The following is a 27,037-nucleotide window of genomic DNA, read 5'->3' as shown; positions in this document are numbered from 1 at the left end:
AGTTTTTAAAGAGTTTGAGACCCTCGACAGACTTCCAGACAGTTTTAGAATAGGGATAGTTTCTTTACTTCACAAAAAAGGTGACCGGACTGACTTAAAAAACTGGAGACCCATAACACTTTTAAATTTCGATTATAAACTTTTTAGCAAAGTTTTAGCAACACGCATGTCAACTGTTTTAGAGGACGTGATTCACCCGGATCAAGCTTGTTCTGTGCCCGGAAGAAAGATAACAGACAACCTAGTGCTGATTAGAGACACCATCTGTTACGCGAGAGACAGAAATATTCGGCTAGTAGTCCTAAATTTAGATTTTGAAAAAGCATTTGATCGAGTCTCGCAGCAGTACCTCTTCCAGGTTCTGGAGAAAATGGGGTTTCCAAAGAGGTTTATAGCCTGGGTGGGACTGCTGTACAAGGGAATAGTCAGCAAAATTCTAATAAATGGGCATCTTTCCAAAGCTGTGAACATACACAGTGGTGTCCGTCAGGGATGTCCTTTATCTCCTCTTCTGTATGTGGCTTGCATCGAGCCACTGGCACAGATCTTGAGAAGGGACAAATGGATCAAAGGACTGGACGTTCCTGGGACGGGGGGACTGACGGCGACCTGTGTTTTATATATGGACGACGTAACTCTTTTAGCCACAGACGTTTTATCAATACGAAGAGCACTGGACTTGACTGACTGGTACGGTCGGGCCTCGGGCGCCAAACTCAATAGAAACAAGTCCGAGGCCCAGCTCTTCGGGCCGTGGGGAGACGTGGACACAGGAGGACTTGATTTGGTTTTTAAAGACAACGATTTTAAGATTTTAGGCGTTAAATTTGATAAAGACGGGGGTGGACGGGAAAACTGGACTGACTTGTTAGGGAAAGTTAGGAAAAGACTGGGGTTTTGGGGACTAAGACAGATGACGATGGAAGGCAAGGTTTTAATTTTTAAATCTGTGATTTTACCTCTGATTTTACTTGTCTGTTCTGTTTTTAGCCCCCCTCGGTGGTTCCTGGGGAAACTGGAGAGGGCGGTGTTTTACTTCCTGTGGGGGTCCAAGTGGGAGCGCCTGAAGAGGGAGACCATCAAGAAAAGGCCGGAGAACGGTGGAAAAGGCCTCCCAGACCCCCACCTGTTTTTAGGCAGCCGCTTCACCGCCCTGCACATTAGTTATGCCACGACCCCATCCAAAGAAAACAAGACGGCTGCAATGGCGCGATTTTGGATGGGGTCTTACCTACGAACACTGAAAATTTTACCAGTGGACTTGAAAACCCCAGTGTCTTTTAACTTGCCCAAAGAGTACAGTTTTATAAAAAAGTTTTTAAAGAAATACCTTTTAGAGAGTGAAGATGTCACCATTTTAACTCAACACAAGTCTCTCATCTCTGTTGTGCAGGACCGGGAACCGGTGAGTCCAGTTCCGGGCCTCACACCAAGTGAGGCCAAACAAGTTTGGCGGAACGCGGCTCACCCCGCTCTCCAGAACAGGCACAAGGACTTATCGTGGATGGTGGCTCATGAGATCCTCCCGGTCAGGGCGGTTATGCACTCCAGAGGCATGGCCAAAAACCCCATCTGCCCGCGGTCCGGCTGCAATTCCCCAGAGACCGTCCACCACCTGCTCTGGGAGTGCAGCACTGCGCGGGACCTGTGGGCCAAGACCGGCCCCCTGTATTTCCCGTGCCTACCAGCGGGTGGGGCCCAGTTCGGGTACCAGCTCGCCATCCTTGGGGTGGGCCGGGGCTTGAAGGACTTGACGGCACAGAAATTTACCTCGCTCTGGCTCACCCTCAACGTCATCAAGGATGCCATCTGGGCCACCAGAAACCTGCTGGTGGGGAAGCGCGTTACGGTAACCCTCCATGCATGCGAGCTAAAGGTAACATCAATGCTGCAGGGGTACCGGACGACGATATTCGGACGGGGGGGCCGGGGTCGCACGGAGAGGGTCCCGGCAGGCACCGACCCTGGCCGCCCGTAGATGCACCCTCACCACTCTGGCTACGGGAACAGCGGGCCAGCGGGCCGGAGGAGAGGGGATCTCCGCTGAGTCCATAAAGTAGCATCTCATGTCCCTGTTCTGGAGAGTGGGGTGATGACCCACTTGATAAGGACTCACCCCCGGTCTTGCACAATAGATGATTTTTAATTGGTGTTTAAAATACCCGAAAATTTCGTCAGAGCGACGAGCCAATCTGAGACCTGCGTCTCGTTCGGCTCGAGCCAAGGATTCCGATGACATAAGGCACGTGGCTCTGCGACCAACCGTTTGGGAGTTACGAGCGATGCCGTACTTTCCGTCGCTGCAGTTCCACCGTCAGGCCGATCGGGACAAGGCCCGGTGACGTTGCAGACAGGGGAGGGTACTACGATCCCGCAGTGTTTCGGGTGTTTTCATCTTTGTTTGATTGTCTTTTTACATTACATTTTCCCTATTTTTCAGCTTACGGCGCCACCTAGTGGCCTGTCGCCGCGCCCTTTTTCACCTGGCCTCGGACTGAGCCCCTGCACAGGTGTGCCGATTTGGGTGAAGGGATCTCACTCCTTCCCGGAGTTATAGCCATTCGAGCCACCTCGGACACGCCACCTTAGCACGTTTTGAGGTCCCCTCGCCAAGGTGAATGGAAATTTCCTCTTTTTTTGGATGATTATTGACAGTCAGACTCCAGAGAAGCTTTCTGTGCTGATTTGGGTGGGACTGGGCCAAATACCTGGCGCTAGGTTGCAAAAGAAGGTTTTCGACAAAATCCAAAATACCCGAAAATTTCGTCAGAGCGACGAGCCAATCTGAGACCTGCGTCTCGTTCGGCTCGAGCCAAGGATTCCGATGACATAAGGCACGTGGCTCTGCGACCAACCGTTTGGGAGTTACGAGCGATGCCGTACTTTCCGTCGCTGCAGTTCCACCGTCAGGCCGATCGGGACAAGGCCCGGTGACGTTGCAGACAGGGGAGGGTACTACGATCCCGCAGTGTTTCGGGTGTTTTCATCTTTGTTTGATTGTCTTTTTACATTACATTTTCCCTATTTTTCAGCTTACGGCGCCACCTACTGGCCTGTCGCCACGCCCCTTTTCACCTGGCCTCGGACTGAGCCCCTGCACAGGTGTGCCGATTTGGGTGAAGGGATCTCACTCCTTCCCGGAGTTATAGCCATTCGAGCCACCTCGGACACGCCACCTTAGCACGTTTTGAGGTCCCCTCGCCAAGGTGAATGGAAATTTCCTCTTTTTTTGGATGATTATTGACAGTCAGACTCCAGAGAAGCTTTCTGTGCTGATTTGGGTGGGACTGGGCCAAATACCTGGCGCTAGGTTGCAAAAGAAGGTTTTCGACAAAATCCAAAATACCCGAAAATTTCGTCAGAGCGACGAGCCAATCTGAGACCTGCGTCTCGTTCGGCTCGAGCCAAGGATTCCGATGACATAAGGCACGTGGCTCTGCGACCAACCGTTTGGGAGTTACGAGCGATGCCGTACTTTCCGTCGCTGCAGTTCCACCGTCAGGCCGATCGGGACAAGGCCCGGTGACGTTGCAGACAGGGGAGGGTACTACGATCCCGCAGTGTTTCGGGTGTTTTCATCTTTGTTTGATTGTCTTTTTACATTACATTTTCCCTATTTTTCAGCTTACGGCGCCACCTACTGGCCTGTCGCCACGCCCCTTTTCACCTGGCCTCGGACTGAGCCCCTGCACAGGTGTGCCGATTTGGGTGAAGGGATCTCACTCCTTCCCGGAGTTATAGCCATTCGAGCCACCTCGGACACGCCACCTTAGCACGTTTTGAGGTCCCCTCGCCAAGGTGAATGGAAATTTCCTCTTTTTTTGGATGATTATTGACAGTCAGACTCCAGAGAAGCTTTCTGTGCTGATTTGGGTGGGACTGGGCCAAATACCTGGCGCTAGGTTGCAAAAGAAGGTTTTCGACAAAATCCAAAATACCCGAAAATTTCGTCAGAGCGACGAGCCAATCTGAGACCTGCGTCTCGTTCGGCTCGAGCCAAGGATTCCGATGACATAAGGCACGTGGCTCTGCGACCAACCGTTTGGGAGTTACGAGCGATGCCGTACTTTCCGTCGCTGCAGTTCCACCGTCAGGCCGATCGGGACAAGGCCCGGTGACGTTGCAGACAGGGGAGGGTACTACGATCCCGCAGTGTTTCGGGTGTTTTCATCTTTGTTTGATTGTCTTTTTACATTACATTTTCCCTATTTTTCAGCTTACGGCGCCACCTACTGGCCTGTCGCCACGCCCCTTTTCACCTGGCCTCGGACTGAGCCCCTGCACAGGTGTGCCGATTTGGGTGAAGGGATCTCACTCCTTCCCGGAGTTATAGCCATTCGAGCCACCTCGGACACGCCACCTTAGCACGTTTTGAGGTCCCCTCGCCAAGGTGAATGGAAATTTCCTCTTTTTTTGGATGATTATTGACAGTCAGACTCCAGAGAAGCTTTCTGTGCTGATTTGGGTGGGACTGGGCCAAATACCTGGCGCTAGGTTGCAAAAGAAGGTTTTCGACAAAATCCAAAATACCCGAAAATTTCGTCAGAGCGACGAGCCAATCTGAGACCTGCGTCTCGTTCGGCTCGAGCCAAGGATTCCGATGACATAAGGCACGTGGCTCTGCGACCAACCGTTTGGGAGTTACGAGCGATGCCGTACTTTCCGTCAGGCCGATCGGGACGAGGCCCGGTGACGTTGTAGACAGGGGAGGCTACCACCATCCCCCAGCGTTTTTAGGTCTCCCAAAACTTACCAAAGCCGAGATGGGCATCGCCGTGTCCGGCTTCCTCCCTGCTGCGTCTTAGCAGCATCGCTTCTCGGCCTTTTGGCTAAGATCAAGTGTAGTATCTGTTCTTATCAGTTTAATATCTGATACGTCCCCCATCCGGGGACTACATATTAAATGGATTTTTAGATCACGGAGCTGGAGCCGGGGCTTGCTCCGTCCACTCCATGCATCGGCCTGGTATTGCAGTGTCTCCAGGAACGGTGTGCTTTCCCTTTTTGGGGATTGCCATTTATTGTGTCGAATAGCAGAACAAGGAATGAGAGCTGCCATTGCAGATGCTGTGGTTTATTGCAAACTTTTTTCCTGATGTGTCCTCCTGGGGTCTTGGACTCTTCCACTAACGATGCACCCACCTGAGGTCTTGAAGTCTTTCACAGACGAGGTGGTGCATCGAATCAGGTGTGTTTGTTTAAAGAGAGTCATCTAAAACTGGCGTTGGGAAGCACCGGCCCATGAGCTTGGCAGTTTCCAGGCCAGTAACGGAAGGCACCCGTCCTTCCTTTCCTGGAGCGGGGGCGGAGGGCTAACCGTTGGTGAGGATGGTAGAGATGCAAATCAGACCTCTGGCTGACCGCCTGGGCCTTCATACTTACCTGGCAGGGGAGACACCATGATCAAGAAGGCGGTTCACCCAGGGCGAGGCTTGTCCATTGCACTCCGGCCATGCTGACCCCTGCGAATTCCCCAAATGCGGGAATCTCGACTGCATAATTTATGGTAGTGGGGGACTGCGTTCGCGCTCTCCCCTGAAATTGTTGGTGAAACAAAGCAGAAGAGGTTTTTACAGTTTTTTATTTATTTCCATTTCAGAATGGGGAGTTCTGTCACATGCGAGATACGTGTTGTGCGCCTGTGAAACAAAGTCACTTACGCTCTTGAAAAATCAGACCTTGGTGGGTAGTTTAGTTCGAACATAGCGCAGACCTTACTTTGAAAGTAGATTGGACTGACTGCAGCCTAGCTGTATCTGTCTCCATGTTGTTTGTTTGTCCTTTTTTTCAATTCGTATTAATTTTGTTGTCGCTTACAGCGCCACCTAGTGGCCTGTCGCCGCGCCCTTTTTCACCTGGCCTCGGACTGAGCCCCTGCACAGGTGTGCCGATTTGGGTGAAGGGATCTCACTCCTTCCCGGAGTTATAGCCATTCGAGCCACCTCGGACACGCCACCTTAGCACGTTTTGAGGTCCCCTCGCCAAGGTGAATGGGAATTTCCTCTTTTTTTGGATGATTATTGACAGTCAGACTCCAGAGAAGCTTTCTGTGCTGATTTGGGTGGGACTGGGCCAAATACCTGGCGCTAGGTTGCAAAAGAAGGTTTTCGACAAAATCCAAAATACCCGAAAATTTCGTCAGAGCGACGAGCCAATCTGAGACCTGCGTCTCGTTCGGCTCGAGCCAAGGATTCCGATGACATAAGGCACGTGGCTCTGCGACCAACCGTTTGGGAGTTACGAGCGATGCCGTACTTTCCGTCGCTGCAGTTCCACCGTCAGGCCGATCGGGACAAGGCCCGGTGACGTTGCAGACAGGGGAGGGTACTACGATCCCGCAGTGTTTCGGGTGTTTTCATCTTTGTTTGATTGTCTTTTTACATTACATTTTCCCTATTTTTCAGCTTACGGCGCCACCTACTGGCCTGTCGCCACGCCCCTTTTCACCTGGCCTCGGACTGAGCCCCTGCACAGGTGTGCCGATTTGGGTGAAGGGATCTCACTCCTTCCCGGAGTTATAGCCATTCGAGCCACCTCGGACACGCCACCTTAGCACGTTTTGAGGTCCCCTCGCCAAGGTGAATGGAAATTTCCTCTTTTTTTGGATGATTATTGACAGTCAGACTCCAGAGAAGCTTTCTGTGCTGATTTGGGTGGGACTGGGCCAAATACCTGGCGCTAGGTTGCAAAAGAAGGTTTTCGACAAAATCCAAAATACCCGAAAATTTCGTCAGAGCGACGAGCCAATCTGAGACCTGCGTCTCGTTCGGCTCGAGCCAAGGATTCCGATGACATAAGGCACGTGGCTCTGCGACCAACCGTTTGGGAGTTACGAGCGATGCCGTACTTTCCGTCGCTGCAGTTCCACCGTCAGGCCGATCGGGACAAGGCCCGGTGACGTTGCAGACAGGGGAGGGTACTACGATCCCGCAGTGTTTCGGGTGTTTTCATCTTTGTTTGATTGTCTTTTTACATTACATTTTCCCTATTTTTCAGCTTACGGCGCCACCTACTGGCCTGTCGCCACGCCCCTTTTCACCTGGCCTCGGACTGAGCCCCTGCACAGGTGTGCCGATTTGGGTGAAGGGATCTCACTCCTTCCCGGAGTTATAGCCATTCGAGCCACCTCGGACACGCCACCTTAGCACGTTTTGAGGTCCCCTCGCCAAGGTGAATGGAAATTTCCTCTTTTTTTGGATGATTATTGACAGTCAGACTCCAGAGAAGCTTTCTGTGCTGATTTGGGTGGGACTGGGCCAAATACCTGGCGCTAGGTTGCAAAAGAAGGTTTTCGACAAAATCCAAAATACCCGAAAATTTCGTCAGAGCGACGAGCCAATCTGAGACCTGCGTCTCGTTCGGCTCGAGCCAAGGATTCCGATGACATAAGGCACGTGGCTCTGCGACCAACCGTTTGGGAGTTACGAGCGATGCCGTACTTTCCGTCGCTGCAGTTCCACCGTCAGGCCGATCGGGACAAGGCCCGGTGACGTTGCAGACAGGGGAGGGTACTACGATCCCGCAGTGTTTCGGGTGTTTTCATCTTTGTTTGATTGTCTTTTTACATTACATTTTCCCTATTTTTCAGCTTACGGCGCCACCTACTGGCCTGTCGCCACGCCCCTTTTCACCTGGCCTCGGACTGAGCCCCTGCACAGGTGTGCCGATTTGGGTGAAGGGATCTCACTCCTTCCCGGAGTTATAGCCATTCGAGCCACCTCGGACACGCCACCTTAGCACGTTTTGAGGTCCCCTCGCCAAGGTGAATGGAAATTTCCTCTTTTTTTGGATGATTATTGACAGTCAGACTCCAGAGAAGCTTTCTGTGCTGATTTGGGTGGGACTGGGCCAAATACCTGGCGCTAGGTTGCAAAAGAAGGTTTTCGACAAAATCCAAAATACCCGAAAATTTCGTCAGAGCGACGAGCCAATCTGAGACCTGCGTCTCGTTCGGCTCGAGCCAAGGATTCCGATGACATAAGGCACGTGGCTCTGCGACCAACCGTTTGGGAGTTACGAGCGATGCCGTACTTTCCGTCAGGCCGATCGGGACGAGGCCCGGTGACGTTGTAGACAGGGGAGGCTACCACCATCCCCCAGCGTTTTTAGGTCTCCCAAAACTTACCAAAGCCGAGATGGGCATCGCCGTGTCCGGCTTCCTCCCTGCTGCGTCTTAGCAGCATCGCTTCTTGGCCTTTTGGCTAAGATCAAGTATCTTGTCGGACGGTTGAGACTGCGATCGCCTCTTGGAGGTTTCCTGACTCGAGATCGTTTCATATCTTGAGTCACACAACTTTGAGAGGTATATTGAACTCTGCTGCTTCGGGCTCCAACAAGTTTTAAGGTGAGGTCTTTTAATTATTTATTTTGTTATTTATTGTTGTATTTATTGTTGTTTTAAGTTTTTAGGCTGTTGGTGCCTCCATCATGTCGGCTGCCCGTGCCGGCGTGCGGAGGCACCACAGCGTGCGTTTTTTATTCAGGCAGGGTGAGGGGAAGCTCCTGGGAATGTCCCGTATGGACTTTTCCAGGAAGCTGATCCAAAAGACCCTAGCTTTTAAATGTGATGACCTGAATTGTTTGATGACTCTGCCCTTGAACAAAGGATTTGATGTTAGTTTTAAAACCGCTTCCCTACTTAATGACTTTTGGCAAAGGTTTGAATCAGTTAAAGCCCAGTTCTCCATGTTCACTGTTGAGAAACTTTCTGATAACACACTTAAAACTGTGATTGTCAGGATGTTCAATGAAACCGTGACTGGAGATGATATTTGTGTTTGGTTGGGTAGATTTTGCACTGTTCGAGGCCAGCCTGTCAAAGTGTTAGATGAAGATGGCATTTGGACATGCTCCTGGCGAATTCCCATTAAACAATGGGAAGACGCTGGGGGCTACCAGGGCCTGAAGCATCTGCCTTCCATGATTGTGCTCGGAGAGAACAGAGGCTACATACATTATCAAGGAATGCCCAAACTCTGCAGAAAGTGTGCAAGGTTTGGTCATCTAGCTGAAGCATGCCAAGAGTTAATCTGTGGGAAGTGTAGAGAAATTGGTCACAGTTTTGATGACTGTACCAATGGCAGACGGTGCAATCTTTGTGGAGAAACAAACCATCTCTACAGAGACTGCCCTAAAAGTTTTGCCAACAAGCTAAAAATGGCCGCCCCACATGGGCAACAAACAAAGGAACAAAGGAGAGAGGAGGCGGTCCCTGAGGTTTTGGCGGGAATTTCAAATTCCCAGCCGGCCTCAGGGATTGGGCAGGAAGGAGGAAGTGGGGCGGCCACAGGGGCGGAGGCAACGGAACAGGAAATGGTAATGGAAGGAGAGGAAAGTGAGGAAGAGTCACTGGTAACAGTTTCGGATGGGGTGGAAGAATCCACCGGGAGTGAGACACAGTGTTCACTCCCTAATGCTCAGGTGCAAAAAAGGCCTGCGGGGTCTCCTCTGATTGTAACGGAGGAGAAAAAATCTAGGGCAGCATATAAGCTCGATAGTTCCGACTCGGTAGATCTGGAGCGCATGTGGCCCCTAGAGTCCCCAAATGAGGTTTCCTTTTTGCACATTAAGCTAACAGCATCAACGCCAAAGGAGCCACAAGAGGTTCCCTCTGTGGCCTCTGAAGCGACAGGCATTTGCCCTCCTGACCTCAGCTCATCTGGGGAAAAGGAAAGACAAATGCTACAAGATGTAACATGATTTTAATCATATTTTTGTAGTCTTTTTATTGTCTTCTGTTTTAAATGCCTCATACCTTTTTAACCCTACTGCTCATGGCCCTCACCATCTCTACTATCAATGTCAGAAGTGTGAGGTCCACCATTAGAGCACAGAGTATTTTGTCCCTTTTAAAATCTTTTAAGTCAGATTTGTTTTTATTACAAGAGTGTTCTCTGCCCTTTTTAACTAGGTACACAAAAATGGAAGAGCTATGGTCCGCAGGAGCCTCCATATGGAGCGGATCAAATTTTAACAAAAACGACGGAGTTGCGGTTTTAATTAATAATCCTAACATCTTGGTGAAGGGCAGCACTGTGGTGAGGCAAGGCCGGGCACTTTTAGTAAATCTGACCTTTTTAGACAGGGATTTTAATGTTCTTAATGTATATGGTTTTACGGAAAAGAACGAAAGATATGAGCTTTTAGAAGACTTGCAACCCCACATGCTAGGTAGGGCTCCCCTAATGGTAGCAGGGGATTTTAATTGTGTTTTATCTAAAACAGACAGGAAAAGGGTAGGGGAGGATTTCAGAGTGGACAAAACGTCGGTTTTATTGCAGGGTTTAGTCAGAGATTTTAATTTAGTCGACTGTTTTAAAATTTTGCATCAAAGAGAGGAGGGCTTCACCTGGTTCAGTGGTGACGGTACCAAAGCCTCTCGAATCGACTACGTGTTTACAAGGGACTGCCCGCCAACCGATGCTACATTAACCCCCCTTTTTTTCTCTGATCACATGATGCTGTCTTGCACCCTTTCACTGCCCATGGGTGTGACGGTAGGGGGAGGGCTGTGGAAGCTGAACTGTTCCCTGTTGGAAGACAAGAATGTAATTTTAGAATATAGGGAACAGTTCAGCCAATGGCAGACCCTCCAAGACTTTTATGATACACGTGCACAGTGGTGGGAGATGGTAAAGGACCGGACGAGACAGTTTTTTAGAAAGATAGGGAAAGAAAAGAAGAGTAGGGAAAAGAAATGCATGTTGGGGTTGCAAAAAAGACTACAAAGGTATTTTAATCTTTTAAATAATGGTTTTGATTTTAACACTGAAATCCAGGATGTAAAAAAGGAAATGTCAGTTTTAGCCAATATAGAAAGTAAAGGGGTCCTTTTAAGAAGCAAAGAGAGAGAAATTGAAGAAGGGGAAAAGTGTACCAGATATTTTTTTAAGAAAATAATAACAAGGGGTGGGGGGTTAACCAGGGTTAAAACAGGGGATAGGGAGGTTAACACAACAAAAGAGATTTTAGAGGATGTGGAAAAATTTTATGGGGCTTTATATAGTTTTAAAAAGGTACACTCAGACACCGTAAAAGAAGTTTTAAATTTTGTTGAGAAAAGGGTCGACTGTCAAAATGAGATTTTAGCCCAAGATTTGAACATTTTAGAAACCCAAAAAGCTCTTGGAGGTTTTAAAAGGGGGAAGTCCCCAGGAGTGGATGGACTTCCCCTGGAGTTTTATCTAACATTTTGGGACATTTTAGGACAAGAGCTTTTGACAGTTTTTAAAGAGTTTGAGACCCTCGACAGACTTCCAGACAGTTTTAGAATAGGGATAGTTTCTTTACTTCACAAAAAAGGTGACCGGACTGACTTAAAAAACTGGAGACCCATAACACTTTTAAATTTCGATTATAAACTTTTTAGCAAAGTTTTAGCAACACGCATGTCAACTGTTTTAGAGGACGTGATTCACCCGGATCAAGCTTGTTCTGTGCCCGGAAGAAAGATAACAGACAACCTAGTGCTGATTAGAGACACCATCTGTTACGCGAGAGACAGAAATATTCGGCTAGTAGTCCTAAATTTAGATTTTGAAAAAGCATTTGATCGAGTCTCGCAGCAGTACCTCTTCCAGGTTCTGGAGAAAATGGGGTTTCCAAAGAGGTTTATAGCCTGGGTGGGACTGCTGTACAAGGGAATAGTCAGCAAAATTCTAATAAATGGGCATCTTTCCAAAGCTGTGAACATACACAGTGGTGTCCGTCAGGGATGTCCTTTATCTCCTCTTCTGTATGTGGCTTGCATCGAGCCACTGGCACAGATCTTGAGAAGGGACAAATGGATCAAAGGACTGGACGTTCCTGGGACGGGGGGACTGACGGCGACCTGTGTTTTATATATGGACGACGTAACTCTTTTAGCCACAGACGTTTTATCAATACGAAGAGCACTGGACTTGACTGACTGGTACGGTCGGGCCTCGGGCGCCAAACTCAATAGAAACAAGTCCGAGGCCCAGCTCTTCGGGCCGTGGGGAGACGTGGACACAGGAGGACTTGATTTGGTTTTTAAAGACAACGATTTTAAGATTTTAGGCGTTAAATTTGATAAAGACGGGGGTGGACGGGAAAACTGGACTGACTTGTTAGGGAAAGTTAGGAAAAGACTGGGGTTTTGGGGACTAAGACAGATGACGATGGAAGGCAAGGTTTTAATTTTTAAATCTGTGATTTTACCTCTGATTTTACTTGTCTGTTCTGTTTTTAGCCCCCCTCGGTGGTTCCTGGGGAAACTGGAGAGGGCGGTGTTTTACTTCCTGTGGGGGTCCAAGTGGGAGCGCCTGAAGAGGGAGACCATCAAGAAAAGGCCGGAGAACGGTGGAAAAGGCCTCCCAGACCCCCACCTGTTTTTAGGCAGCCGCTTCACCGCCCTGCACATTAGTTATGCCACGACCCCATCCAAAGAAAACAAGACGGCTGCAATGGCGCGATTTTGGATGGGGTCTTACCTACGAACACTGAAAATTTTACCAGTGGACTTGAAAACCCCAGTGTCTTTTAACTTGCCCAAAGAGTACAGTTTTATAAAAAAGTTTTTAAAGAAATACCTTTTAGAGAGTGAAGATGTCACCATTTTAACTCAACACAAGTCTCTCATCTCTGTTGTGCAGGACCGGGAACCGGTGAGTCCAGTTCCGGGCCTCACACCAAGTGAGGCCAAACAAGTTTGGCGGAACGCGGCTCACCCCGCTCTCCAGAACAGGCACAAGGACTTATCGTGGATGGTGGCTCATGAGATCCTCCCGGTCAGGGCGGTTATGCACTCCAGAGGCATGGCCAAAAACCCCATCTGCCCGCGGTCCGGCTGCAATTCCCCAGAGACCGTCCACCACCTGCTCTGGGAGTGCAGCACTGCGCGGGACCTGTGGGCCAAGACCGGCCCCCTGTATTTCCCGTGCCTACCAGCGGGTGGGGCCCAGTTCGGGTACCAGCTCGCCATCCTTGGGGTGGGCCGGGGCTTGAAGGACTTGACGGCACAGAAATTTACCTCGCTCTGGCTCACCCTCAACGTCATCAAGGATGCCATCTGGGCCACCAGAAACCTGCTGGTGGGGAAGCGCGTTACGGTAACCCTCCATGCATGCGAGCTAAAGGTAACATCAATGCTGCAGGGGTACCGGACGACGATATTCGGACGGGGGGGCCGGGGTCGCACGGAGAGGGTCCCGGCAGGCACCGACCCTGGCCGCCCGTAGATGCACCCTCACCACTCTGGCTACGGGAACAGCGGGCCAGCGGGCCGGAGGAGAGGGGATCTCCGCTGAGTCCATAAAGTAGCATCTCATGTCCCTGTTCTGGAGAGTGGGGTGATGACCCACTTGATAAGGACTCACCCCCGGTCTTGCACAATAGATGATTTTTAATTGGTGTTTTTTATTGTTTTATTATGAAAGAGGTTTTATTAACATATATATATACGAGGCTTGTTTGCTTTTTTTAAAAATTTGTATTTTACTTTTGGAACTGACCGCACCTTTTAAACACACCTCAATAATGGACTTTTAAAAACAAGCAAAACACTGTGGTTTTAATCAAATGCTTTTTAAAAATGATTGTTTTCTTTCATTTTACCATGTGTATTTATTATATATTATATTGCTTGTTTTAATGTGTGATTAAAAAGAAAATGTTGTGTGAAAAAGAAAAAATGCAAATGGAAAAAATGTAAATGGTGACAATAAAACTTTTTCGAAAGAAAAAATCTGTTCTTATCAGTTTAATATCTGATACGTCCCCCATCCGGGGACTACATATTAAATGGATTTTTAGATCACGGAGCTGGAGCCGGGGCTTGCTCCGTCCACTCCATGCATCGGCCTGGTATTGCAGTGTCTCCAGGAACGGTGTGCTTTCCCTTTTTGGGGATTGCCATTTATTGTGTCGAATAGCAGAACAAGGAATGAGAGCTGCCATTGCAGATGCTGTGGTTTATTGCAAACTTTTTTCCTGATGTGTCCTCCTGGGGTCTTGGACTCTTCCACTAACGATGCACCCACCTGAGGTCTTGAAGTCTTTCACAGACGAGGTGGTGCATCGAATCAGGTGTGTTTGTTTAAAGAGAGTCATCTAAAACTGGCGTTGGGAAGCACCGGCCCATGAGCTTGGCAGTTTCCAGGCCAGTAACGGAAGGCACCCGTCCTTCCTTTCCTGGAGCGGGGGCGGAGGGCTAACCGTTGGTGAGGATGGTAGAGATGCAAATCAGACCTCTGGCTGACCGCCTGGGCCTTCATACTTACCTGGCAGGGGAGACACCATGATCAAGAAGGCGGTTCACCCAGGGCGAGGCTTGTCCATTGCACTCCGGCCATGCTGACCCCTGCGAATTCCCCAAATGCGGGAATCTCGACTGCATAATTTATGGTAGTGGGGGACTGCGTTCGCGCTCTCCCCTGAAATTGTTGGTGAAACAAAGCAGAAGAGGTTTTTACAGTTTTTTATTTATTTCCATTTCAGAATGGGGAGTTCTGTCACATGCGAGATACGTGTTGTGCGCCTGTGAAACAAAGTCACTTACGCTCTTGAAAAATCAGACCCTGGTGGGTAGTTTAGTTCGAACATAGCGCAGACCTTACTTTGAAAGTAGATTGGACTGACTGCAGCCTAGCTGTATCTGTCTCCATGTTGTTTGTTTGTCCTTTTTTTCGATTCGTATTAATTTTGTTGTCGCTTACAGCGCCACCTAGTGGCCTGTCGCCGCGCCCTTTTTCACCTGGCCTCGGACTGAGCCCCTGCACAGGTGTGCCGATTTGGGTGAAGGGATCTCACTCCTTCCCGGAGTTATAGCCATTCGAGCCACCTCGGACACGCCACCTTAGCACGTTTTGAGGTCCCCTCGCCAAGGTGAATGGAAATTTCCTCTTTTTTTGGATGATTATTGACAGTCAGACTCCAGAGAAGCTTTCTGTGCTGATTTGGGTGGGACTGGGCCAAATACCTGGCGCTAGGTTGCAAAAGAAGGTTTTCGACAAAATCCAAAATACCCGAAAATTTCGTCAGAGCGACGAGCCAATCTGAGACCTGCGTCTCGTTCGGCTCGAGCCAAGGATTCCGATGACATAAGGCACGTGGCTCTGCGACCAACCGTTTGGGAGTTACGAGCGATGCCGTACTTTCCGTCGCTGCAGTTCCACCGTCAGGCCGATCGGGACAAGGCCCGGTGACGTTGCAGACAGGGGAGGGTACTACGATCCCGCAGTGTTTCGGGTGTTTTCATCTTTGTTTGATTGTCTTTTTACATTACATTTTCCCTATTTTTCAGCTTACGGCGCCACCTACTGGCCTGTCGCCACGCCCCTTTTCGAGCCACCTCGGACACGCCACCTTAGCACGTTTTGAGGTCCCCTCGCCAAGGTGAATGGAAATTTCCTCTTTTTTTGGATGATTATTGACAGTCAGACTCCAGAGAAGCTTTCTGTGCTGATTTGGGTGGGACTGGGCCAAATACCTGGCGCTAGGTTGCAAAAGAAGGTTTTCGACAAAATCCAAAATACCCGAAAATTTCGTCAGAGCGACGAGCCAATCTGAGACCTGCGTCTCGTTCGGCTCGAGCCAAGGATTCCGATGACATAAGGCACGTGGCTCTGCGACCAACCGTTTGGGAGTTACGAGCGATGCCGTACTTTCCGTCGCTGCAGTTCCACCGTCAGGCCGATCGGGACAAGGCCCGGTGACGTTGCAGACAGGGGAGGGTACTACGATCCCGCAGTGTTTCGGGTGTTTTCATCTTTGTTTGATTGTCTTTTTACATTACATTTTCCCTATTTTTCAGCTTACGGCGCCACCTACTGGCCTGTCGCCACGCCCCTTTTCGAGCCACCTCGGACACGCCACCTTAGCACGTTTTGAGGTCCCCTCGCCAAGGTGAATGGAAATTTCCTCTTTTTTTGGATGATTATTGACAGTCAGACTCCAGAGAAGCTTTCTGTGCTGATTTGGGTGGGACTGGGCCAAATACCTGGCGCTAGGTTGCAAAAGAAGGTTTTCGACAAAATCCAAAATACCCGAAAATTTCGTCAGAGCGACGAGCCAATCTGAGACCTGCGTCTCGTTCGGCTCGAGCCAAGGATTCCGATGACATAAGGCACGTGGCTCTGCGACCAACCGTTTGGGAGTTACGAGCGATGCCGTACTTTCCGTCGCTGCAGTTCCACCGTCAGGCCGATCGGGACAAGGCCCGGTGACGTTGCAGACAGGGGAGGGTACTACGATCCCGCAGTGTTTCGGGTGTTTTCATCTTTGTTTGATTGTCTTTTTACATTACATTTTCCCTATTTTTCAGCTTACGGCGCCACCTACTGGCCTGTCGCCACGCCCCTTTTCACCTGGCCTCGGACTGAGCCCCTGCACAGGTGTGCCGATTTGGGTGAAGGGATCTCACTCCTTCCCGGAGTTATAGCCATTCGAGCCACCTCGGACACGCCACCTTAGCACGTTTTGAGGTCCCCTCGCCAAGGTGAATGGAAATTTCCTCTTTTTTTGGATGATTATTGACAGTCAGACTCCAGAGAAGCTTTCTGTGCTGATTTGGGTGGGACTGGGCCAAATACCTGGCGCTAGGTTGCAAAAGAAGGTTTTCGACAAAATCCAAAATACCCGAAAATTTCGTCAGAGCGACGAGCCAATCTGAGACCTGCGTCTCGTTCGGCTCGAGCCAAGGATTCCGATGACATAAGGCACGTGGCTCTGCGACCAACCGTTTGGGAGTTACGAGCGATGCCGTACTTTCCGTCAGGCCGATCGGGACGAGGCCCGGTGACGTTGTAGACAGGGGAGGCTACCACCATCCCCCAGCGTTTTTAGGTCTCCCAAAACTTACCAAAGCCGAGATGGGCATCGCCGTGTCCGGCTTCCTCCCTGCTGCGTCTTAGCAGCATCGCTTCTCGGCCTTTTGGCTAAGATCAAGTGTAGTATCTGTTCTTATCAGTTTAATATCTGATACGTCCCCCATCCGGGGACTACATATTAAATGGATTTTTAGATCACGGAGCTGGAGCCGGGGCTTGCTCCGTCCACTCCATGCATCGGCCTGGTATTGCAGTGTCTCCAGGAACGGTGTGCTTTCCCTTTTTGGGGATTGCCATTTATTGTGTCGAATAGCAGAACAAGGAATGAGAGCTGCCATTGCAGATGCTGTGGTTTATTGCAAACTTTTTTCCTGATGTGTCCTCCTGGGGTCTTGGACTCTTCCACTAACGATGCACCCACCTGAGGTCTTGAAGTGGTGGTGCATCTAGACGAGGTGGTGCATCGAATCAGGTGTGTTTGTTTAAAGAGAGTCATCTAAAACTGGCGTTGGGAAGCACCGGCCCATGAGCTTGGCAGTTTCCAGGCCAGTAACGGAAGGCACCCGTCCTTCCTTTCCTGGAGCGGGGGCGGAGGGCTAACCGTTGGTGAGGATGGTAGAGATGCAAATCAGACCTCTGGCTGACCGCCTGCGCCTTCATACTTACCTGGCAGGGGAGACACCATGATCAAGAAGGCGGTTCACCCAGGGCGAGGCTTGTCCATTGCACTCCGGCCATGCTGACCCCTGCGAATTCCCCAAATGCGGGAATCTCGACTGCATAATTTATGGTAGTGGGGGACTGCGTTCGCGCTCTCCCCTGAAATTGTTGGTGAAACAAAGCAGAAGAGGTTTTTACAGTTTTTTATTTATTTCCATTTCAGAATGGGGAGTTCTGTCACATGCGAGATACGTGTTGTGCGCCTGTGAAACAAAGTCACTTACGCTCTTGAAAAATCAGACCCTGGTGGGTAGTTTAGTTCGAACATAGCGCAGACCTTACTTTGAAAGTAGATTGGACTGACTGCAGCCTAGCTGTATCTGTCTCCATGTTGTTTGTTTGTCCTTTTTTTCGATTCGTATTAATTTTGTTGTCGCTTACAGCGCCACCTAGTGGCCTGTCGCCGCGCCCTTTTTCACCTGGCCTCGGACTGAGCCCCTGCACAGGTGTGCCGATTTGGGTGAAGGGATCTCACTCCTTCCCGGAGTTATAGCCATTCGAGCCACCTCGGACACGCCACCTTAGCACGTTTTGAGGTCCCCTCGCCAAGGTGAATGGAAATTTCCTCTTTTTTTGGATGATTATTGACAGTCAGACTCCAGAGAAGCTTTCTGTGCTGATTTGGGTGGGACTGGGCCAAATACCTGGCGCTAGGTTGCAAAAGAAGGTTTTCGACAAAATCCAAAATACCCGAAAATTTCGTCAGAGCGACGAGCCAATCTGAGACCTGCGTCTCGTTCGGCTCGAGCCAAGGATTCCGATGACATAAGGCACGTGGCTCTGCGACCAACCGTTTGGGAGTTACGAGCGATGCCGTACTTTCCGTCGCTGCAGTTCCACCGTCAGGCCGATCGGGACAAGGCCCGGTGACGTTGCAGACAGGGGAGGGTACTACGATCCCGCAGTGTTTCGGGTGTTTTCATCTTTGTTTGATTGTCTTTTTACATTACATTTTCCCTATTTTTCAGCTTACGGCGCCACCTACTGGCCTGTCGCCACGCCCCTTTTCGAGCCACCTCGGACACGCCACCTTAGCACGTTTTGAGGTCCCCTCGCCAAGGTGAATGGAAATTTCCTCTTTTTTTGGATGATTATTGACAGTCAGACTCCAGAGAAGCTTTCTGTGCTGATTTGGGTGGGACTGGGCCAAATACCTGGCGCTAGGTTGCAAAAGAAGGTTTTCGACAAAATCCAAAATACCCGAAAATTTCGTCAGAGCGACGAGCCAATCTGAGACCTGCGTCTCGTTCGGCTCGAGCCAAGGATTCCGATGACATAAGGCACGTGGCTCTGCGACCAACCGTTTGGGAGTTACGAGCGATGCCGTACTTTCCGTCAGGCCGATCGGGACGAGGCCCGGTGACGTTGTAGACAGGGGAGGCTACCACCATCCCCCAGCGTTTTTAGGTCTCCCAAAACTTACCAAAGCCGAGATGGGCATCGCCGTGTCCGGCTTCCTCCCTGCTGCGTCTTAGCAGCATCGCTTCTCGGCCTTTTGGCTAAGATCAAGTGTAGTATCTGTTCTTATCAGTTTAATATCTGATACGTCCCCCATCCGGGGACTACATATTAAATGGATTTTTAGATCACGGAGCTGGAGCCGGGGCTTGCTCCGTCCACTCCATGCATCGGCCTGGTATTGCAGTGTCTCCAGGAACGGTGTGCTTTCCCTTTTTGGGGATTGCCATTTATTGTGTCGAATAGCAGAACAAGGAATGAGAGCTGCCATTGCAGATGCTGTGGTTTATTGCAAACTTTTTTCCTGATGTGTCCTCCTGGGGTCTTGGACTCTTCCACTAACGATGCACCCACCTGAGGTCTTGAAGTGGTGGTGCATCTAGACGAGGTGGTGCATCGAATCAGGTGTGTTTGTTTAAAGAGAGTCATCTAAAACTGGCGTTGGGAAGCACCGGCCCATGAGCTTGGCAGTTTCCAGGCCAGTAACGGAAGGCACCCGTCCTTCCTTTCCTGGAGCGGGGGCGGAGGGCTAACCGTTGGTGAGGATGGTAGAGATGCAAATCAGACCTCTGGCTGACCGCCTGCGCCTTCATACTTACCTGGCAGGGGAGACACCATGATCAAGAAGGCGGTTCACCCAGGGCGAGGCTTGTCCATTGCACTCCGGCCATGCTGACCCCTGCGAATTCCCCAAATGCGGGAATCTCGACTGCATAATTTATGGTAGTGGGGGACTGCGTTCGCGCTCTCCCCTGAAATTGTTGGTGAAACAAAGCAGAAGAGGTTTTTACAGTTTTTTATTTATTTCCATTTCAGAATGGGGAGTTCTGTCACATGCGAGATACGTGTTGTGCGCCTGTGAAACAAAGTCACTTACGCTCTTGAAAAATCAGACCCTGGTGGGTAGTTTAGTTCGAACATAGCGCAGACCTTACTTTGAAAGTAGATTGGACTGACTGCAGCCTAGCTGTATCTGTCTCCATGTTGTTTGTTTGTCCTTTTTTTCGATTCGTATTAATTTTGTTGTCGCTTACAGCGCCACCTAGTGGCCTGTCGCCGCGCCCTTTTTCACCTGGCCTCGGACTGAGCCCCTGCACAGGTGTGCCGATTTGGGTGAAGGGATCTCACTCCTTCCCGGAGTTATAGCCATTCGAGCCACCTCGGACACGCCACCTTAGCACGTTTTGAGGTCCCCTCGCCAAGGTGAATGGAAATTTCCTCTTTTTTTGGATGATTATTGACAGTCAGACTCCAGAGAAGCTTTCTGTGCTGATTTGGGTGGGACTGGGCCAAATACCTGGCGCTAGGTTGCAAAAGAAGGTTTTCGACAAAATCCAAAATACCCGAAAATTTCGTCAGAGCGACGAGCCAATCTGAGACCTGCGTCTCGTTCGGCTCGAGCCAAGGATTCCGATGACATAAGGCACGTGGCTCTGCGACCAACCGTTTGGGAGTTACGAGCGATGCCGTACTTTCCGTCGCTGCAGTTCCACCGTCAGGCCGATCGGGACAAGGCCCGGTGACGTTGCAGACAGGGGAGGGTACTACGATCCCGCAGTGTTTCGGGTGTTTTCATCTTTGTTTGATTGTCTTTTTACATTACATTTTCCCTATTTTTCAGCTTACGGCGCCACCTACTGGCCTGTCGCCACGCCCCTTTTCGAGCCACCTCGGACACGCCACCTTAGCACGTTTTGAGGTCCCCTCGCCAAGGTGAATGGAAATTTCCTCTTTTTTTGGATGATTATTGACAGTCAGACTCCAGAGAAGCTTTCTGTGCTGATTTGGGTGGGACTGGGCCAAATACCTGGCGCTAGTTTGCAAAAGAAGGTTTTCGACAAAATCCAAAATACCCGAAAATTTCGTCAGAGCGACGAGCCAATATGAGACCTGCGTCTCGTTCGGCTCGAGCCAAGGATTCCGATGACATAAGGCACGTGGCTCTGCGACCAACCGTTTGGGAGTTACGAGCGATGCCGTACTTTCCGTCGCTGCAGTTCCACCGTCAGGCCGATCGGGACAAGGCCCGGTGACGTTGCAGACAGGGGAGGGTACTACGATCCCGCAGTGTTTCGGGTGTTTTCATCTTTGTTTGATTGTCTTTTTACATTACATTTTCCCTATTTTTCAGCTTACGGCGCCACCTACTGGCCTGTCGCCACGCCCCTTTTCGAGCCACCTCGGACACGCCACCTTAGCACGTTTTGAGGTCCCCTCGCCAAGGTGAATGGAAATTTCCTCTTTTTTTGGATGATTATTGACAGTCAGACTCCAGAGAAGCTTTCTGTGCTGATTTGGGTGGGACTGGGCCAAATACCTGGCGCTAGGTTGCAAAAGAAGGTTTTCGACAAAATCCAAAATACCCGAAAATTTCGTCAGAGCGACGAGCCAATCTGAGACCTGCGTCTCGTTCGGCTCGAGCCAAGGATTCCGATGACATAAGGCACGTGGCTCTGCGACCAACCGTTTGGGAGTTACGAGCGATGCCGTACTTTCCGTCGCTGCAGTTCCACCGTCAGGCCGATCGGGACAAGGCCCGGTGACGTTGCAGACAGGGGAGGGTACTACGATCCCGCAGTGTTTCGGGTGTTTTCATCTTTGTTTGATTGTCTTTTTACATTACATTTTCCCTATTTTTCAGCTTACGGCGCCACCTACTGGCCTGTCGCCACGCCCCTTTTCACCTGGCCTCGGACTGAGCCCCTGCACAGGTGTGCCGATTTGGGTGAAGGGATCTCACTCCTTCCCGGAGTTATAGCCATTCGAGCCACCTCGGACACGCCACCTTAGCACGTTTTGAGGTCCCCTCGCCAAGGTGAATGGAAATTTCCTCTTTTTTTGGATGATTATTGACAGTCAGACTCCAGAGAAGCTTTCTGTGCTGATTTGGGTGGGACTGGGCCAAATACCTGGCGCTAGGTTGCAAAAGAAGGTTTTCGACAAAATCCAAAATACCCGAAAATTTCGTCAGAGCGACGAGCCAATCTGAGACCTGCGTCTCGTTCGGCTCGAGCCAAGGATTCCGATGACATAAGGCACGTGGCTCTGCGACCAACCGTTTGGGAGTTACGAGCGATGCCGTACTTTCCGTCAGGCCGATCGGGACGAGGCCCGGTGACGTTGTAGACAGGGGAGGCTACCACCATCCCCCAGCGTTTTTAGGTCTCCCAAAACTTACCAAAGCCGAGATGGGCATCGCCGTGTCCGGCTTCCTCCCTGCTGCGTCTTAGCAGCATCGCTTCTCGGCCTTTTGGCTAAGATCAAGTGTAGTATCTGTTCTTATCAGTTTAATATCTGATACGTCCCCCATCCGGGGACTACATATTAAATGGATTTTTAGATCACGGAGCTGGAGCCGGGGCTTGCTCCGTCCACTCCATGCATCGGCCTGGTATTGCAGTGTCTCCAGGAACGGTGTGCTTTCCCTTTTTGGGGATTGCCATTTATTGTGTCGAATAGCAGAACAAGGAATGAGAGCTGCCATTGCAGATGCTGTGGTTTATTGCAAACTTTTTTCCTGATGTGTCCTCCTGGGGTCTTGGACTCTTCCACTAACGATGCACCCACCTGAGGTCTTGAAGTGGTGGTGCATCTAGACGAGGTGGTGCATCGAATCAGGTGTGTTTGTTTAAAGAGAGTCATCTAAAACTGGCGTTGGGAAGCACCGGCCCATGAGCTTGGCAGTTTCCAGGCCAGTAACGGAAGGCACCCGTCCTTCCTTTCCTGGAGCGGGGGCGGAGGGCTAACCGTTGGTGAGGATGGTAGAGATGCAAATCAGACCTCTGGCTGACCGCCTGCGCCTTCATACTTACCTGGCAGGGGAGACACCATGATCAAGAAGGCGGTTCACCCAGGGCGAGGCTTGTCCATTGCACTCCGGCCATGCTGACCCCTGCGAATTCCCCAAATGCGGGAATCTCGACTGCATAATTTATGGTAGTGGGGGACTGCGTTCGCGCTCTCCCCTGAAATTGTTGGTGAAACAAAGCAGAAGAGGTTTTTACAGTTTTTTATTTATTTCCATTTCAGAATGGGGAGTTCTGTCACATGCGAGATACGTGTTGTGCGCCTGTGAAACAAAGTCACTTACGCTCTTGAAAAATCAGACCCTGGTGGGTAGTTTAGTTCGAACATAGCGCAGACCTTACTTTGAAAGTAGATTGGACTGACTGCAGCCTAGCTGTATCTGTCTCCATGTTGTTTGTTTGTCCTTTTTTTCGATTCGTATTAATTTTGTTGTCGCTTACAGCGCCACCTAGTGGCCTGTCGCCGCGCCCTTTTTCACCTGGCCTCGGACTGAGCCCCTGCACAGGTGTGCCGATTTGGGTGAAGGGATCTCACTCCTTCCCGGAGTTATAGCCATTCGAGCCACCTCGGACACGCCACCTTAGCACGTTTTGAGGTCCCCTCGCCAAGGTGAATGGAAATTTCCTCTTTTTTTGGATGATTATTGACAGTCAGACTCCAGAGAAGCTTTCTGTGCTGATTTGGGTGGGACTGGGCCAAATACCTGGCGCTAGGTTGCAAAAGAAGGTTTTCGACAAAATCCAAAATACCCGAAAATTTCGTCAGAGCGACGAGCCAATCTGAGACCTGCGTCTCGTTCGGCTCGAGCCAAGGATTCCGATGACATAAGGCACGTGGCTCTGCGACCAACCGTTTGGGAGTTACGAGCGATGCCGTACTTTCCGTCGCTGCAGTTCCACCGTCAGGCCGATCGGGACAAGGCCCGGTGACGTTGCAGACAGGGGAGGGTACTACGATCCCGCAGTGTTTCGGGTGTTTTCATCTTTGTTTGATTGTCTTTTTACATTACATTTTCCCTATTTTTCAGCTTACGGCGCCACCTACTGGCCTGTCGCCACGCCCCTTTTCGAGCCACCTCGGACACGCCACCTTAGCACGTTTTGAGGTCCCCTCGCCAAGGTGAATGGAAATTTCCTCTTTTTTTGGATGATTATTGACAGTCAGACTCCAGAGAAGCTTTCTGTGCTGATTTGGGTGGGACTGGGCCAAATACCTGGCGCTAGTTTGCAAAAGAAGGTTTTCGACAAAATCCAAAATACCCGAAAATTTCGTCAGAGCGACGAGCCAATCTGAGACCTGCGTCTCGTTCGGCTCGAGCCAAGGATTCCGATGACATAAGGCACGTGGCTCTGCGACCAACCGTTTGGGAGTTACGAGCGATGCCGTACTTTCCGTCGCTGCAGTTCCACCGTCAGGCCGATCGGGACAAGGCCCGGTGACGTTGCAGACAGGGGAGGGTACTACGATCCCGCAGTGTTTCGGGTGTTTTCATCTTTGTTTGATTGTCTTTTTACATTACATTTTCCCTATTTTTCAGCTTACGGCGCCACCTACTGGCCTGTCGCCACGCCCCTTTTCGAGCCACCTCGGACACGCCACCTTAGCACGTTTTGAGGTCCCCTCGCCAAGGTGAATGGAAATTTCCTCTTTTTTTGGATGATTATTGACAGTCAGACTCCAGAGAAGCTTTCTGTGCTGATTTGGGTGGGACTGGGCCAAATACCTGGCGCTAGGTTGCAAAAGAAGGTTTTCGACAAAATCCAAAATACCCGAAAATTTCGTCAGAGCGACGAGCCAATCTGAGACCTGCGTCTCGTTCGGCTCGAGCCAAGGATTCCGATGACATAAGGCACGTGGCTCTGCGACCAACCGTTTGGGAGTTACGAGCGATGCCGTACTTTCCGTCGCTGCAGTTCCACCGTCAGGCCGATCGGGACAAGGCCCGGTGACGTTGCAGACAGGGGAGGGTACTACGATCCCGCAGTGTTTCGGGTGTTTTCATCTTTGTTTGATTGTCTTTTTACATTACATTTTCCCTATTTTTCAGCTTACGGCGCCACCTACTGGCCTGTCGCCACGCCCCTTTTCACCTGGCCTCGGACTGAGCCCCTGCACAGGTGTGCCGATTTGGGTGAAGGGATCTCACTCCTTCCCGGAGTTATAGCCATTCGAGCCACCTCGGACACGCCACCTTAGCACGTTTTGAGGTCCCCTCGCCAAGGTGAATGGAAATTTCCTCTTTTTTTGGATGATTATTGACAGTCAGACTCCAGAGAAGCTTTCTGTGCTGATTTGGGTGGGACTGGGCCAAATACCTGGCGCTAGGTTGCAAAAGAAGGTTTTCGACAAAATCCAAAATACCCGAAAATTTCGTCAGAGCGACGAGCCAATCTGAGACCTGCGTCTCGTTCGGCTCGAGCCAAGGATTCCGATGACATAAGGCACGTGGCTCTGCGACCAACCGTTTGGGAGTTACGAGCGATGCCGTACTTTCCGTCAGGCCGATCGGGACGAGGCCCGGTGACGTTGTAGACAGGGGAGGCTACCACCATCCCCCAGCGTTTTTAGGTCTCCCAAAACTTACCAAAGCCGAGATGGGCATCGCCGTGTCCGGCTTCCTCCCTGCTGCGTCTTAGCAGCATCGCTTCTTGGCCTTTTGGCTAAGATCAAGTATCTTGTCGGACGGTTGAGACTGCGATCGCCTCTTGGAGGTTTCCTGACTCGAGATCGTTTCATATCTTGAGTCACACAACTTTGAGAGGTATATTGAACTCTGCTGCTTCGGGCTCCAACAAGTTTTAAGGTGAGGTCTTTTAATTATTTATTTTGTTATTTATTGTTGTATTTATTGTTGTTTTAAGTTTTTAGGCTGTTGGTGCCTCCATCATGTCGGCTGCCCGTGCCGGCGTGCGGAGGCACCACAGCGTGCGTTTTTTATTCAGGCAGGGTGAGGGGAAGCTCCTGGGAATGTCCCGTATGGACTTTTCCAGGAAGCTGATCCAAAAGACCCTAGCTTTTAAATGTGACGACCTGAATTGTTTGATGACTCTGCCCTTGAACAAAGGATTTGATGTTAGTTTTAAAACCGCTTCCCTACTTAATGACTTTTGGCAAAGGTTTGAATCAGTTAAAGCCCAGTTCTCCATGTTCACTGTTGAGAAACTTTCTGATAACACACTTAAAACTGTGATTGTCAGGATGTTCAATGAAACCGTGACTGGAGATGATATTTGTGTTTGGTTGGGTAGATTTTGCACTGTTCGAGGCCAGCCTGTCAAAGTGTTAGATGAAGATGGCATTTGGACATGCTCCTGGCGAATTCCCATTAAACAATGGGAAGACGCTGGGGGCTACCAGGGCCTGAAGCATCTGCCTTCCATGATTGTGCTCGGAGAGAACAGAGGCTACATACATTATCAAGGAATGCCCAAACTCTGCAGAAAGTGTGCAAGGTTTGGTCATCTAGCTGAAGCATGCCAAGAGTTAATCTGTGGGAAGTGTAGAGAAATTGGTCACAGTTTTGATGACTGTACCAATGGCAGACGGTGCAATCTTTGTGGAGAAACAAACCATCTCTACAGAGACTGCCCTAAAAGTTTTGCCAACAAGCTAAAAATGGCCGCCCCACATGGGCAACAAACAAAGGAACAAAGGAGAGAGGAGGCGGTCCCTGAGGTTTTGGCGGGAATTTCAAATTCCCAGCCGGCCTCAGGGATTGGGCAGGAAGGAGGAAGTGGGGCGGCCACAGGGGCGGAGGCAACGGAACAGGAAATGGTAATGGAAGGAGAGGAAAGTGAGGAAGAGTCACTGGTAACAGTTTCGGATGGGGTGGAAGAATCCACCGGGAGTGAGACACAGTGTTCACTCCCTAATGCTCAGGTGCAAAAAAGGCCTGCGGGGTCTCCTCTGATTGTAACGGAGGAGAAAAAATCTAGGGCAGCATATAAGCTCGATAGTTCCGACTCGGTAGATCTGGAGCGCATGTGGCCCCTAGAGTCCCCAAATGAGGTTTCCTTTTTGCACATTAAGCTAACAGCATCAACGCCAAAGGAGCCACAAGAGGTTCCCTCTGTGGCCTCTGAAGCGACAGGCATTTGCCCTCCTGACCTCAGCTCATCTGGGGAAAAGGAAAGACAAATGCTACAAGATGTAACATGATTTTAATCATATTTTTGTAGTCTTTTTATTGTCTTCTGTTTTAAATGCCTCATACCTTTTTAACCCTACTGCTCATGGCCCTCACCATCTCTACTATCAATGTCAGA

At 50.2% G+C, this 27,037-nt stretch overlaps 1 long non-coding RNA gene, 9 other non-coding genes and 1 pseudogene across 10 annotated transcripts in view; 10 read left to right on the top strand and 1 right to left on the bottom strand.

Moving 5' to 3' along the window:
- Positions 1–4,809: 4,809 nt before the first annotated feature.
- Positions 4,810–5,000, top strand: LOC128012526 (U2 spliceosomal RNA). The gene has a single exon (XR_008183050.1). It is a non-coding gene; the product is annotated as a U2 spliceosomal RNA (small nuclear RNA).
- A 374-nt stretch (positions 5,001–5,374) lies between these two features.
- On the top strand, positions 5,375–5,538 carry LOC128012270 (U1 spliceosomal RNA). The gene has a single exon (XR_008182794.1). It is a non-coding gene; the product is annotated as a U1 spliceosomal RNA (small nuclear RNA).
- Positions 5,539–13,376: 7,838 nt separating this feature from the next.
- LOC128011370 (uncharacterized) overlaps positions 13,377–27,037 on the bottom strand; it is a 214,116-nt gene continuing 200,455 nt past the window's right edge. The window contains exon 2 of the long non-coding RNA XR_008182532.1: positions 13,377–13,490. This is a non-coding gene — a long non-coding RNA (uncharacterized LOC128011370). The remainder of the gene's footprint in view (positions 13,491–27,037) is intronic.
- LOC128012659 (uncharacterized) lies at positions 13,684–13,858 on the top strand (annotated as a pseudogene).
- LOC128012268 (U1 spliceosomal RNA) lies at positions 14,233–14,396 on the top strand. The gene has a single exon (XR_008182793.1). It is a non-coding gene; the product is annotated as a U1 spliceosomal RNA (small nuclear RNA).
- LOC128012525 (U2 spliceosomal RNA) lies at positions 16,876–17,066 on the top strand. The gene has a single exon (XR_008183049.1). It is a non-coding gene; the product is annotated as a U2 spliceosomal RNA (small nuclear RNA).
- LOC128012267 (U1 spliceosomal RNA) lies at positions 17,446–17,609 on the top strand. Its single transcript, XR_008182791.1, has one exon. It is a non-coding gene; the product is annotated as a U1 spliceosomal RNA (small nuclear RNA).
- LOC128012524 (U2 spliceosomal RNA) lies at positions 18,987–19,177 on the top strand. Its single transcript, XR_008183048.1, has one exon. It is a non-coding gene; the product is annotated as a U2 spliceosomal RNA (small nuclear RNA).
- LOC128012265 (U1 spliceosomal RNA) lies at positions 19,557–19,720 on the top strand. The gene has a single exon (XR_008182789.1). It is a non-coding gene; the product is annotated as a U1 spliceosomal RNA (small nuclear RNA).
- LOC128012523 (U2 spliceosomal RNA) lies at positions 22,200–22,390 on the top strand. Its single transcript, XR_008183047.1, has one exon. It is a non-coding gene; the product is annotated as a U2 spliceosomal RNA (small nuclear RNA).
- Positions 22,770–22,933, top strand: LOC128012264 (U1 spliceosomal RNA). Its single transcript, XR_008182788.1, has one exon. It is a non-coding gene; the product is annotated as a U1 spliceosomal RNA (small nuclear RNA).

The sequence above is a fragment of the Carassius gibelio genome, chromosome B23 (genome assembly GCF_023724105.1).
Source record: "Carassius gibelio isolate Cgi1373 ecotype wild population from Czech Republic chromosome B23, carGib1.2-hapl.c, whole genome shotgun sequence".
In the NCBI taxonomy this organism is placed as follows: Eukaryota; Metazoa; Chordata; class Actinopteri; order Cypriniformes; family Cyprinidae; genus Carassius; species Carassius gibelio.
Note: the sequence above shows the minus strand (reverse complement) of the source record. Positions and strands in the feature narration are given on the sequence as shown.